General features: G+C 32.9%; 1 pseudogene; it reads left to right on the forward strand.

Moving 5' to 3' along the window:
* Positions 1-3,968: 3,968 nt before the first annotated feature.
* Positions 3,969-4,088, forward strand: LOC112482214 (annotated as a pseudogene).
* Positions 4,089-11,492: the final 7,404 nt, after the last annotated feature.

Below are 11,492 nucleotides of genomic sequence, written 5' to 3' on the forward strand. Positions count from 1 at the left end.
CAAAAGACATATATTTCTTCAGTTCGGTTTCTGAGACGATACTATGTACAGTTTCCCCACCCCCCAAAAAAAATGGAGGGAGGAAAAAAAGAGGAAAGAAAGGAGAAAAGAAGAGAAAAAAGATAGAATGAATCAGTCAATTTCTTACTTCAAGGGGATTACTATTTCATTGTGGGCATAACCAGAAACTGAAAACATTATATTGAGGACCCTCTGTTTTCCTAAGAGGATAAAAACAAGACAGAAATCAGAATGTGGTGAAAATGAAGAAAAGATGTTGGAAACAGTCCACAGAAATAATTCAGAACACATGTTATTGATGAAGAAGGCAAGATAGGAAGACATTTTAGGTTAAGGTAAGTGGATTGAACAAGTACAGCTAAAACTGCATATGAAAACATCTGACTAGACTGTATTGGACAAGACATACTTTGACATAATGCCACATACATATTTTAGGAAGGCAGTTAGTGGAGTAAAACTTGGCATTTGTGAAAGTATTTAAATTGAATTAAATGGAATATGTGGAGCACAGAAACATCTTGAAAACAAGAATGAAATAAATAATATAAAGAATGTTTGAATAAAGCATCAATTAACTTGATTTGTTGATGTTTTGAGACTTATAACAATATTTACAAGTACAATAAGCAAATTTAGACTTATGTTGATTTTTCCCATCTGGAATAGAGCAGCATTTGGCCCTCACAAATGCTAATTATTGAGAGGCATAAAGATCTTTATGGTCATAATAAAGCCGTTAATATAATTCATAAAGTTTTCTATACTAGATAGTCTACAAGTAGTATTGACTCTATTAATTTCCGGGGCCATTGAATACAAGTAATTATGGAGGAATTGCCCTGCCATGGCCACGAGTAAATCATGTTCTCTGCTCCGCCGGACAACACCTCTTAAAATTATATTGGAATCTATAAGTATGATCCGGACAAAGGATGGAAGCATTTATGGTAGGGTAATGGCAGTGTGACAGATACTAAAGCAAAATTATTAAACTGGAAGTTAAGAGATCCGTGGGCTAGCTCTGTTCTTTCACTAGTTGTCTGTGGAGATATAGCACTTACTTTACTGGGTCTCAGTTTCCTCTTTTATGATGCTCAGTGTCAAACTAGATTTTCTAATGGCCTTTCCAGTTTTCAAACAATTTGTGGTTTTAAGAATACATTTTGCATGCAAATACGTTTTTGATTAGCGTAAATAATTGTACAGTAATTTACTGAAAGCCTACTTATTTTATATTTTGAAAGTGCTGTAAAAAATAAATAAAAATAATCTGGTGGTTTATGCCTGATTTAACTTACACCAAGTTTCTCAATATGGGACATTTATCTTTGAGTTGTCAGTTTTACTTTCACGATATGTGCCCCAGTTTGGCTGGTTTCTGGCCGAACTAGTTATTAATACGCTTTGTCTTGTGGGTGAAACTCCTGTGTGAAAGCAGATTTGCTCAAATGTTAAATAAGATTTGTTTAGTTGAAATCAGTTAGTGAATGTAGTCATTACAAATATTAATCACAATGTGATTGGGATATATAGCCCTTGAAGAAGTATTTTATTTCAAAATGATATATGCAGAAAGTAGAGATAATGCACAGAAGACTACAATTTCTTATATTCCTTTGGAATATAATAATTAGGAATACTTTTGATTCAAAGTTTCATTAAAATAATACAATGAATGCCACACTTTTTAAAATTCAATTATAGTCTCCTGTTTTATATATATACACATATAAACTGGCATTGCTACTTGTCTATCTGTATGTAAACATATATATATATGTATATATACACATGTACGCATAAGCTATTTACATAATTATCATTTTAGTTTGAATTTTTCTTAATTAATGATTCTTAGTCCTTTATTTTCCCTGCATCACAATATTTTTCTGCATTATACATATTTGTGAGAATTTCTCACATCAAGCTTTAAAATATATACTGAAATCTGTATCCTCTAGGCAACATATAATTTTTGATTTAAAAAATTCTTAAAGCTCCTGAGTAACATATATCCAGATTTCGATCTAATTATTACCATTTCTTAACTATACTACCAAATATCTAAACTGCTAAATCACAAACATCTCACCAATAACATGCATATTAGAAAAGTATAAAATGTACAAGTTTTTTTCTGAAGATAACATTAATTCATAGTAAGAACTCAATTGAGGAGCCATGAACATGCTAAGACTGAATACACAGACAGACAGCATCCAGAACATACTACGTCAGATTTGTAGGAAGCCCAATGACTATCTCTAGTGACAATCTAGGAAGCCAAGTGATAAACCCTGTAATGGTTGGGCCAAAATGGCCAAGACTTGATTAAAAACAACAGCTTCATTAATTTTTGTCCCCTATTCCAACTTAGGACCAACCAGAGAAAGCTAAATACGTCCCCCTAACTAATCACATGATGTCTCTCTCTAGCTAGCCCACCTGCAGCTTCTCCAGGCCAACAGCCTCCAGTCACAGCACACCTGAAACTTTCCTTTCATTCCATTATAAAGCCTTCTCATTCCCCTGCTGGCCTTTGAGTTTCTGCCAAACTGCAAATGACAGTGGCTGACCTCCTTGCTACAGCAAGCTGTATATAAATTGCCTTTGCTTTTCTCATTTGGTTAGTCTTCATTTTTACTTTTCACAATAAAAACCATTAAAGATCTTGATATTATTGTACATTACACAGTATATGGCAACATATACATTGAAAAATTGTTAGCATTATCATATATGCAATATTTGGTCATGTTGAATCTATTTTCTTCTGTAATAACAAGCAGCTTATACGATTAACTGAATCAAAAGGTGGTAGGACTTAAATAAAAACACATTACTCTAATTAATTACCCAGATTGTACTGTAATTTTTCCCTAGAGTTATACTCAGAAGCTCCAACTTGTGCTTTGATCAGAATAATACAGTTTTAACAAGTTCCCTCTGATTGGTTTATAGTCTAGTTAGAAACTAACATTACAGGAATGTCTTCATGATTTTCATATAGCTTCCCGTTATTCATTCATTCACCCAGTAATATTTTTAAATGCCTACTAAGTATGTGCTAGATAATTTGGCAGGTGCTCAGAGTTATCAATAAATAACACGAACACACTTCAGTGTTATCAGATCTCAAAGGAGGATACAGACATCAAACAGAAATGATTAAAAAAAATTAAAAATAAATTACATAATATAGCATGTTAAGATGGCCTGTATTCTATAGATAAGGAGGTACTTTAGGGTGAGGAAAATAGCTAATACTTGGGAAAAGAGCTAACACTTAACCTGGAGTAATCAGGGTAGGTCTCACGTGGAAGGCGATGCTTCAGAACTACTAGAAAGAGTGAGAGAGTTAGCAGGCATCTTGAGGGAAAGTGTTTCAGAAAAAGGAGGCAGTGACCGCCAAGGTCCCAAGTTGGGTGCTTGACTGGAGTGTGCCAAAGGGAAAAATGGAAGCCACTGTAGCTGGCTTGGGGTGAATGTAGCAGACATCGAATTCAGGAAAGTAAGCAGGTTAGAGCAGAACGGGGTGGGGAAGGCAGAACATGTCGGGGTTGCAGGGCACTGTAAAATCTGCCACTTTTGTTCTGAAAAAAAGTGGGAAATCACTGCGAGATTTTGAACAGAGGAGTAATACAATAAGATTTACATTTTAAAATAATAATTTGAATATATGAAAAATATGTGAAGAATAGACGTTAGGGGCCCAATTTACAGAGCTTCGAGACAGAAAGCTCTTGCACTAATCCAGGCTGGAGACAGAGATGCCCAGGACCAGGGTGGTGGCAGTGAATGTGATAAAAGTGGTCAGATTCTTGTGCGAGCTTGAAGGTAGAGCCGACTGTATTTGTGATGAGAGAGGAAATAAGGAGTTAAGGATAACACCAAGCAATTTTGCCTAATAAACTAGATGGAGCTTCAGATAGAAACGTTTGACTGGCAACGGCCACACGACCCTGAACAAGCCCGATCTCATCTGATCTCGGAAGCTAAGCAGGGTCTTGGCCTGGTTAGTACTTGGGTGGGAGACCACCTAGGAATATCGAGTACTGTAGGCAAAAAAAAAAGAAAAGAAAGAATAGTTTGATGGTGGGAAATGTTTCTTGTTTCTGGATAATGTTTCTCCTTCCCTTATCCCCGACTTTTTTTATCAGTACACCATCTGTTTAAGTAACCTTCAGATTTCTGTAAACAAAAAAAATAATAGTTGCTTTGGAAAAGATTCTAAGCTTTGGTCAAATGTAATTGGAATTTCTGCTATGATTCCAAATTGTTCCATCTTACAGTTAAAAAAAAGAAAATTGAAACCAAAGGAAGACTATGTTCCATTATCATTTTTGGCCTGGAAACACCAGCCTATATAATCCACAGCAGCACAGTAATCAGCCAGGGAGGCATGCCTGATTTGGAGAAGATTGAAATTTTCTCCCAGTATCTCTGTTTAAATTCTGCTAGGGGCAGTGCTAATGCTAGCCTCAGAAATGAGAGGGTGAGGGATCTTCTATCAGGTCGGAGAAAAGAGAGAGCCACAGAATTAACTGCTATGGCTACTAACCAGTAGGAGAATTCAGAAAGGTCAGAGTAAAAAACTCTTTCCTATACTGTACTACAAGAACATGCTTTTTAGAAAGAAATGGAGTTTTCAACTTAAACTTCATTATGGTACATTTTCAACTCAGCCTTTCAAACCTGCTTGTCCTTCAGTTCACGCCTCCCACTCCATTTGGCTCAGGTAATAATCTTAAGTCATTCGTATTCCTCCCTAATTTCCACACAGCATATATAATCATTAACTGATGTTAATACCAATAACAACTAGCAATGATATTAATTACTTATGGAGTTCTATGTGTCAGGCATGGTGTTAATAGCTTTATATTCACAATCTCTCATTGAATTATCTTAACAACACTATGAGGTAATTGCGATTATTATCATGAAGACACCAAAGCCTCTGGAATAATTAATTTGGTAGATAAAATTTAGAAGACAATAAATGCAGGATATCTGACTCCACTACATTCCACGGTCTTGCCAAGTTGTGTCGATTCTATCTCCTAGATTTTTATTTACTTCATCTATGTATGTCCACCTTCATTGCCGCAACCTTCATTCAGGCCCACGTTCCTATCTTTCCTTCTTGGGATAATGCAGTAGTTTCCTGTCTTCTTCCCCATTTCTAGTCCCCATCATCCATTTTTTCACATGGCAACCCTAGGTATCTTTAGAAATGGAAAATAAAATCATGTTTTCCCTTCTGCATTAAAGTCACTTATGCTATCACATTACCCTTAGTCTTAACATAAAGGTATAAGGCCACATTTGGCCAGGCATATGTTTAGTTCTTACCTTAAGTCTTTAAGCTAGCTTTGTAAGCCTAGTAGCTTAAGTTTTTAGCAACCCCAGAGGTAATGAGGAGTGCTAATTCACCTGGAAAAAAAACCTTATGAGACTAAAATTTAAGAAAGACCTTTTAATAATTGAAATCAAAATCATAACTGCCAGAGTGCTTTTGCCAGTTTCTATATTTTCTAGCAATATTCAAATATGTGAGGGAAGCAAAATTGTAATGAAAATACCCTTGGGTAAACACAGAATTAGTGAATGAGAATTTTGCTACATGATATCAGTGGTAATTTCAGTAGACTGTTGAACACATGAATACTTGCAAATGGATAAGTTCATTCTCCTTTCTTGTAAAAAGCAAGATATCTTTGAAGAATTTTTATTCTTTTGTACTTCTATGTCTAACCTCCATGCTGGCTATCAAAATTATGTTAACACTTTAAAATTTACATGAAAAATACAATTCATTCAAATTCATTTTTATAATTTGCAATCATTTAATGGGCTTGAATCTCTGATTTGATCCTCAAATCATCAAGATTTGAAGATTTTACTGAAATTCCTTAAACATTTATTTATAGATTATTATTTGGAGTAGTTCACTTGAATCTATTTTGATTTTATTCTTTAATATATGCATTAAAAATATGTACGCACCAAACACAACCTCATCCTTATGGAGTTTGCATTCTGTTACAGGAAGACAAATATTAAGCAATAAACAATAATTAATAGAAGTAAATTTATAGAGTCTTCTTAGAACATGAAAATAGAAAAAAAAATTATGTAGAAAGAATAGGGTAAAGAGGATTGGGAGTATTTGGTGATTTTGTTGTTTTAAATGGAGCAGGGAGAGTAAGCCTAATTGAGAACATAACATTTGAAGGAGGTAAAATTTTCAGATACACAGAAATCTGGGTGAATAGCATCTCAGGCAGAGGAAAGAGGCAAAGGAAAATCCTTGTAGAAAGAGTACGTCTCATGAATATATATTCGAGAAACAGGTGGCTAATGTGGTTAGGGTGGTTATGGAGGTGGTAAGAAGGGAGTAGAGTCTCTATATATTTTAAGGCAAACTCAATAGTAATTAATGACAGACTGGATATGTGGCAAGAGATATAGAGATGAGTTGAATGCTACTCCAATATTTTTTCCCATGCAACCGAAGAATGGAGTTGCCATCAAATAAGACAGGAATTAGGAGATGAACCAATTTTTCAGGGGATGTCGGGAGTTCACCTACAGGCATGTCAAGGTAGGGCTATCAGAACTTCAAGTGTGAATGTGGAGTAGGTAGTTGATTATATGACTCAGATCAGGCAGAGATTTTTTTTATTTCCTTTACATATTGGTGATATTTATAGGCATGACACCAGAAGAAATCACCAAGGAAGTGAATGTCAGTAGAAGAGAAGAGGTATAAAGACTAAGTCCTGAAACAGTCCCAAATCAAGAGATTAGGGGTTGTGGGGAGGAAGGAAAGGAAACAGATTTAGAGGCCAAGTAAGACTGACGAAAACTGAGCTGACCCGTTAACTAGGAAACATAGGGTGTTACTGGTAACTTTGATAAGTGGAGTTTTTTATGAAACGGTTTCTCATTAGGTAGAATTAATTTCAAGTATGTGGGATCATTTTCATTTTCCTTCTTGTGTCTACCACATATTTAATAATGGTTTAATAATGGTCCTCACTAGACATTAAGAATATGATACATTTTGATGGCATTTTTATTCTACATCATATTTCAACTAGGTGTCAAGCCACGAAGAATACACATGTCTAAGCCTCTCTTTGGAGTATAACAGACTTTGAAGTCAAAGGGATTTTTTATTGGGTTTAAGTGGAAGAGATTTGTCTAATGTTTATCCTTCCTTCTCTATCTATTGTCTCCTTCCTCACGGTTGAAATATGGATGGAAGATAAGAGCAGCCATCGTGGACCATGATTCCAAGGTCATTCATGGAAAAAGAATGAGGAGGAATAAGAATCAAAACAATCCCAACATCTACTTATATTTTTGCACGAGGAAGAAAAATTCTTCTATATCATTTAAATCATTGTTTTTATTCTAATTATTTTTATAGTAAATTTATAGAGTCTCTTTCCTTACTCACAATTCAAGCAATATGGGGGTGAAACCAAAAATCTTTTCCTTTATACTATATAGAAGTTAAAGAAAGGGGAAAATATCAAAGAAATTAGAGAAAGAAAAATCACAATAAGTGTCAGTGAAATAGAGCATATATGTTTTTAATTATAGTCAGAGCAGTGGCTGTTCTGACTACAGAACAAAACAAAATGAAAAAAAAAAGAGGAGACTTGGCATTAAAGCACAAACATTTTATTTCAAGTTAAGTTTAAATATCCCCTTGAAAGCAATGTTTAGTGATGCTGCTGTAAATATGGGGTATCATGACTTCCTATCCCCAAATATGGTTTCAGATTGAATTAATTAGCCTAGTGTTTCTCAAAATATGTTCTCAAGATAAACCTCAAAAAGAAAGTCTAAGAAGTCTCACATCTTATAAATTCATTTTAAGGGCAATATTTACATTAAGGGAGTTATACTAATAATTAAGAACAATAAAATGCTATTTGTTTTGTTCAACCAAAATTGCTCAAGGACTGCCCATAATAGCCCTTTATACATTGTTATTGATGTCTAACACATGCCATGGAAACAGTTTGGCAAAGTAAAGTTTCAGATAACTCTATGTTAATAGGAAACTTTCATGTTATAAAAGACATTGGAGTACTGACTTTATTGACACAGTAGCTAAAACATCTTTGCAAAAATTACCATAGTAAATCAGGAGTTCACGTTCTGAATTTGGTGTAAGTCTTGATTTCTAATTACCCCCTGAGTTTATATCTTCACTTTTGTTAAAATCATCATCATCATCAAAAATATGCTTCTCTGTCTGAAAGATTCCTGACAATCCATGTAAATAGGTAATTCACTCCTGACAATCCATGTAATAGGTAATTAATAGGTAATTAAATAGCAACAAATCTATTTAATGCCTCCCAAAAAAGAATCGCCAACCAAGCATCAAAATCACATTTCAAACTTGATCAAAGAAAGGCAGCATAATCAATTAGGTGTTAAAGCATCAAAGGACAATTATCTAAACTCATAATTTAATACAGAAACTAGTCTTCAAACTCAAAGCAGAGAAGGTAGTACTTTCATACTTACACATATATTCATGGACCACAAAGATACAGGCACAATTAGAGAATTTTTAGAGACATATTCACTCATACTTTTTACATTTATCGCTTAGTTACATGTTATTTAAATTTATAGTTAAATAACTTTAAATAATGATTTAAAAGCCACAAATACCTCCCAGGTACATAAAAAAAGTTATATAATTTTTCTGAAATCTATATTTGTATTTCTGAAATAAAATGAATAAAATATTTGTTAATATCATAAAAGTCCACTGCACTAATTTAAAAAAATTTACCCATGAATCATACTGATTTCTAATAAGAAATAATTTGGTTACAAATACAAAGGCTCTAGTAGACTACTTATTAGTACACTTAAACATGAACTTCCAGAATATTTATTGAGGCCTAGCTATTAGTCACGAAGTTTTTCTGGGCACTAGTAATAAAAGGATGAGGAAGATATCATTTTTACCATGTTATATATCCCTTTAATAACGAATTCCAAATCTAGCTAAAAACATAACACTCATAGGTTATTTTATTAAATGAGTTAATAGCACCTAAATTAAAAAAAAATCAAACATTATTTATCGTCATCTCTCTTTATCGTAATTATTTATTGTGTATCTTCCTATTTGTTATGAAAGCAAGTATCTGTGTCTGTCACAGTTCATGACACATAAGTATTTTAAAATTTTGAAGTGGATGCTATTGAATTTAGCTTTGTGAGAAAGGTGTAATATTCATAAATATTTATGAGAATATTTGTAAAATATTCCAAATTAGTTTTGGGGCTAATGGATATTTTAAAATTATATAATTTTGCATATGCTATGTTAGAAAGCTATGTAATAATGGGAACTAGCTAATTTATTCATAACTGATCATAAACTTTGCTTTAAAGATATTCTATTTCCATGTCACTGTTTATAAAAGAAAATAATAGCTTGTATGTCAAAGTTAGGAGATAATGTAATTATTTTGAGGGAAGAACATTAGGAAATGCAAACTTGTCCCTTCTATTACGCTGAGTAATTCAGAGCTCTAATGAAAAATAAAATGGCTACGGATTAGCAGTTAGAATGAGATGATACCGTTAGAAGAAAAGAGTAACATCTATAACTAGCTTAGCTTGACCCTGACGAGGCCAAGGTCTATACAAGATAATGGAACCAAGTTATATTTTGAAATAAAACCAATACTTATAGGTATAGGTAACTGATAAATTGCTATTTATAAAGCAGTTGCTAAGAGCTGAGAACAAAAATATGGTAAAAATATAATTAAAGGAGACTTGTTTTATATATATGTATATAGCATGTGAGATACTCTAACAAATGTGGGTATAAAATTCCTCCCAACGTAATGGAAAATGAATAAATTTTTCCTGAGAAATTCCATGAAACTCCTAACTGAGGAGAGGACATTTAGGTTAGATCTTAAAAACTGAATAGGAACATAGGAGTCAGAGAAGGAAAAGGCCCTTCAACCACAAAAAAAACATCATTTTCCATATACTTGCCACATCATCAAGATGTCTAAAAATAATTTCCAACAAAGTTGTTGGGATCTTCTAATAGGATTTGTAAATGATTACATTAGAAGATTGTGGTCAAAGTCATCTATATTTTTTAAGGCAAAATGAAATAACTTGTTTCTATTCTCTTTACATCTTATAATTTACTGAAAGCTCAAAGGTTGAATTGTCAGGATCATTCATTTTGACAATAAAATTGCTAGCATTCTAGAAGCCCAGTTACACACAAGTTAACGGATAACAAAAAAAAAGAGAGAGTAACTAGAAAAGGATAAAGTAGCAGTTATGGGATTATGCTATGAAATGAAATATAATAATCTATATTCAAGCTTAATCTAGTATATTATAAACCTATTAGATTTTTATGATTTATTTAATGTAGTAAATGACTCAAGAAATAACTTTCTACTTAAGCACAACACATATATTCTATTAGTAAAGACTGTGTGGGTAATTTAGATACATGAAAGAAAGTTAAAACATCAATTTTGCTTCTATTTTTCTCCTTCTTTACATCCTGCCTCTTTATATGTACTAATCCAGATAATGGGGAAATCAACCTCAATAAACATAGTATCCCCTAGAAAGTGCTTTGCTTACATAAAGAAAAAAATCAAGTAAAAAACGGACATTTCCAAAAGTAGAAATATTAACACAAATTTTGTTCAAATGCATATATATATGTGTGCTTGCATGTGTGTATATATAGTATCTGTGTCTGTGTGCATACTATATAGACAGAGAGAAACACAAATAGAGCAAAATGAAGAATTTTTCCATTGAAACTGTTTTATTTGGATTTAAAAACACATTTCAGGAAAATCTTTAAATGTCATAAGAACTAAAATAAATATAATATAAACAGAATATATTAGTTGTTTTAAAAAAACAAATACATTTATGTAGATTCCAGTGAGAATCCTATACCTAATGAATAACTAAATGCTATATAAGTTTGCTGGCATATATTTATTTTTAAACAGATCTTAATGTCTATGACTTTAATTATGACATGAACCATATGTTCACACTGAAATCATCTAGCGTAATCAGCAATAAAATATTTTAGTAAGAAAATAAGGCAATAGACGGTAAATGAAATGTTTTGAATCCATTATTTTAATCTAGCATTTTTCATCAATTTCTTGAATTCTGGATCTCGTTTATTTTTCTCAGTTAATTCAATTTTATTTTCCTATGGCTGGTATTGCTTTTATTCACACTAGCAATTCCTTTACAAACTTCTTTCTTTCACTCTGCAAACTTCTTTCTTTCACTCTATGCTATAATCTGTGCTCATTTCCTTATAGTGACATTGCTTTGAAACAGAAGACCTTACCTCTTAGCCATGAGAGAAATCAAGGCATATCCCAAAGAAAAGATCAGAATACCCCGGA

Source organism: Pteropus alecto, unplaced genomic scaffold (genome assembly GCF_000325575.1).
Source record: "Pteropus alecto unplaced genomic scaffold, ASM32557v1 scaffold35, whole genome shotgun sequence".
NCBI classification, from domain to species: Eukaryota; Metazoa; Chordata; class Mammalia; order Chiroptera; family Pteropodidae; genus Pteropus; species Pteropus alecto.